Source organism: Canis lupus, chromosome 9 (assembly GCF_003254725.2).
Source record: "Canis lupus dingo isolate Sandy chromosome 9, ASM325472v2, whole genome shotgun sequence".
Lineage (NCBI taxonomy): Eukaryota > Metazoa > Chordata > Mammalia > Carnivora > Canidae > Canis > Canis lupus.
Genome location: NC_064251.1, coordinates 25,466,105 through 25,470,009, shown reverse-complemented (window position 1 = coordinate 25,470,009; position 3,905 = coordinate 25,466,105). Strand labels below are relative to the sequence as shown.

The following is a 3,905-nucleotide window of genomic DNA, read 5'->3' as shown; positions in this document are numbered from 1 at the left end:
GGAACAAATCTCAGCCTTCTTCTGCTATGACAGTTTTCAAGTCCTGGATTTGGACAAAGCTTGGTGATGTGGTAGGGGCACTCCTGCTTCAACCAAAGAAGTTCTGCTTTTTTCTGTGTGTGTATTTTTTTTTTTTTTTTTTAGGATTTATTTATGGGATCCCTGGGTGGTGCAGCGGTTTGGCGCCTGCCTTTGGCCCAGGGCGCCATCCTGGAGACCCGGGATCGAGTCCCGCATCGGGCTCCCGGTGCATGGAGCCTGCTTCTCCCTCTGCCTGTGTTCTGCCTGTGTCTCTGCCTCTCTCTCCTCTCTCTCTGTGGCTATCATAAATAAATTTAAAAAAAAGAAAAAAAAGGATTTATTTATTTGAGAGAGGGGGTGGGGGAGGGACAGAGAGAGGGAGTCTTATTTTTTATTTATTTATTTTATTCATGAGAGATGCAGAGAGAGAGAATGAGAGAGAGAGAGAGAGAGAGAGAAAGGCAGAGACACAGGCAGAGGGAGAAGCAGGCTCCACGCAGGGAGCCTGATGCGGGACTCAATCCCGGGTCTCCAGGATCACGCCCCGGGCTGAAGGAAGCGCTAAAGGGCTGAGCCACCCAGGGATCCCCAAGGAGAGAGAGTCTTTTTTTTTTTTTTTAAGGGAGAGAGAGTCTTAAGCAGATTCTCCACTGAGCGCAGAGCCCCACACGGGGTTGGATCTCACAACCCATGAGATCATGACCTGAGCTGAAACCAAAAGTCAGATGCTTAAAAAAAATATGAAGAAGGGTGCCTGGCTGGCTCAGTCAGTAGAACATGCAACTCTTGATCTTGGTGTCATGTGTTTGAGCCCCATGTTGGGCATAAAGTTTACTTTAGATAAAAGAAGTGTGAAGACCATTGTTGAGCACTGCTTTTAAATATAAGGCAATTGGGGCACCTGGGTGGCTCAGATGGGGAAGCATCTGCCTTCGGCTCAGGTTATGATCCCAGGATCCTGGGAGGGATTGAGCCCCATATTGGGCTCCATTCTCCATGGGGAACCTGCTTCTCCCTCTCCCCCCTGCTTATTCTCTTTCTCTTTCTCTCAAATTAAAAAAAAATGTATATTTTTGGGATCCCTGGGTGGCACAGCAGTTTAGCACCTGCCTTTGGCCCAGGGTGTGATCCTGGAGACCCGGGATCAAGTCCCACATCGGGCTCCCGATGCATGGAGTCTGCTTCTCCCTCTGCCTGTGTCTCTGCCTCTCTCTCTCTCTCTGTGTGTGTGTGTGTATGACTACCATAAATAAATAAATAAAATCCTTTAAAAATGTATATTTTTAATAAAACAAACAAATAAATAGATAAATATAAGGCAACTGTGAGCCACCTGGGTGGCTCAGTCGGTTGAGCTGCTGACTCTTGATTTTGGCTCGGGTCAGGATCTCAGGGCTGTGGGATCAAGCCCCATGTTGAGCCTCTGGGGGCCCAGCGTGGAGTCTCTCCCTCTTCCTCTGCCTCTGCAAGCACATTCTCTCTCTTAAACAAACAAACTTAAATATAAGGTAACTGAGGCCCACTGAGGCCCCTTTAAACTGAGGCCCCTTTAAACTGAGGTTTAAAAGGATGGCTGAGGGTCACATAGCTAACCAGGACCAGAATCCTTCTGACCCTCCAACCTCTAGACACCACACTATGAATCCTCCTCAGCCTGCCCCAGGCAGCTGGGGGAGAAGGGAAACCAGAAATCATCACTGGGAGAGAGCCAAGGCCATGGCTCTGGGGATGGACTGGCAGTGGGTAATGTCCAAATAAAGCATCAAAGGGTCTTGCACCCAACCTTTGCTGGGCACCCACTTGGTGCTTATCCTTACTCTTCATGGAAGAAGAAGAAAAAACAAATCATAAAACTTCAAACTCAAACTCAAAGAGCCCTGTTTTCAACCAACCTCATTCACATGGTCAGGAGAGTGATGGTTCCTCAGTCTTAGCCCTATAGCTAGGATCTCATGAGCCCCCTCTCCTGCCCTCCCCTAGTCTGTCTCCCAGACCTGGTGGAAGCCCTGGGGCAAATGCACTCTCCCTTGTGGAGGGAGGCAGGAAGGAGGTGGGGAAGAAGAGCCCTTTCCGATGGAGTCCAAGAACAATGATTTCAGCAGTTGTTAAATTTTCTTCCTGGATAAGAAGCAAGAAGAGCCAAGTAAATGAGCTTGATCTTCTAGGACCCTGGATCCTGGCTCTGGCTCTGCCACTAATTGGGTAGGCCTCTTCCCCTCCCCAGGCATCAGTTTCTCCATCTGGACAATGAAAGGTTAGAATTGATGCTTTCCAGCATCTCTTCCTTTTAAAAGTCCACGGATCACCAAGACAGAACGTGTAGGTGACCATCCAATAACGTTTTCCCCTCACTCCTGCATCCCACTCTTTTTCCTCCTTCAAACAGACCCTTCCCTTGCTCTTCTGAAGATGCTCCCCACTCTATAGACCACACCCCACAACCCCCTCCCCCGATTTCTCTGCACATGGAGAGGAGATACGAAGTCTCCCGGGACTGCCTTGAGGCTGCCCCTGGCCAGGCAGTGGTCCCCTCCTTCCTAGTGATTCTTTGTGTCTGTGTTTCTTCCCAAGGAGCTGGGGTCACAGTGCCAAGGAGAAGGAATGAAAGGTGGTGGTGGGGGTCATCTTTTTTCCCCTCGCCTCTGCCCATCTCTCCCTGCTCCAGTCTGGTTTGTCAGTAAAGGGGAGGGAGGATGGAGGGAGGTGGTCCCCGAGCCTGTCCCACAGCTCCTCACTCTACTGTCTGCCCCTCCACAGAAGCAAAATGGGTCATGCTCAACAAGGGCCGTTATTGCCAACCTGGCCCTGCTGCTGCCTGAGAGAGCCCAGCCCTCCCCCGCCAGATCTCATTAAGGGGTCGCCACTTATGCTTCCCAGCCGCCCCCCATCCATCTTTGGCCACGGATGACAGACTGGGCCCGGGGGCTGATGTCCGGCAGGTGACAGGGTTAATGGCAGAAGAGGGCAGAGGGCAGAGGCCAGCCAACTCACAGTGGCGGGAGGGCAGCCTGGGGAGGCCCCGGGTCCATTCCAGCTGGGCAGCGCCTCAAATTATAGCACCTGGGGGAGGGATGAGTCCTGGACCCATCCATCCCCAGGGAAGTAAGGTGGGCAATATCAGTCATCTTGGGAGCAGATGGTAGGATGTTAGCCTGGGAAGAAGAGGAGAGAAGAAGCTCCGGGGGGTGGGGAGGGGGTGGCGCACAGGCTGAAAAGAGAAGAGAAAAAAAATCCCTAGAGTATAAAGTATAAAGTATATAGTATATAAAAAGCCACTATGTATGTGGGCTCAGGGAAAACAATTACCTCTGGGATCCCCGGATGCTCTTTGGCAAGAAACACATATCTTGCTGATGTGTAGGAAGCCAGGTGAGTGTTTCGCAGTGTGTGCCCGTCAGTCACTCCTTTTGTTTTCCCTTCCAGCTGCCTGTTAACTGTGGCCTGGCACTGTGGTTAGGAGTAAGGGTCTAGAGTCAAACAGTGTGGGTCCAGATCCTGTTCAGATCCTCCCTGTGTGAGCCCAGGGAACTTACTTAACCTCTCTGAGCCTGATTTTCTCCCTCTGTGTAATAGAACTCCAGAAGCACTGGCTCCCAGGAGGCTGCAATTACACGATGCGTGGACACAGGTCTGCTGTGTGCATGCAGTAAAAGCTAGGAGCTCCTGGGAGGAGCAGGGGCTAGGTGCTCCTGGGAGGAGCAGCATTGTTGCACTATTGCATCACCTTTGCTGCTTCCCATCTAGCCCCAGGCTTTTCCCAGGCTTTCTGCCTCAGGACCTCCCCTCGTTTGACCTCCTACATGCTTATGATCACCTCCAGCCTGCTCTGCTCACTCCCAGGAAGCTGCTGAATGCTGCTTTGGGGGCAGCTGCCCCTCTCACTG

General features: G+C 51.4%; 1 long non-coding RNA gene across 1 annotated transcript; it reads right to left on the bottom strand.

The window, feature by feature from the left end:
• Positions 1 to 1,287: 1,287 nt before the first annotated feature.
• Positions 1,288 to 3,701, bottom strand: LOC112655296 (uncharacterized). The gene is made up of 4 exons (XR_003133611.3): positions 3,555 to 3,701; positions 3,328 to 3,468; positions 3,013 to 3,229; positions 1,288 to 2,139 (listed from the first exon to the last, which is right to left on the bottom strand). It is a non-coding gene; the product is annotated as an uncharacterized LOC112655296 (long non-coding RNA).
• Positions 3,702 to 3,905: the final 204 nt, after the last annotated feature.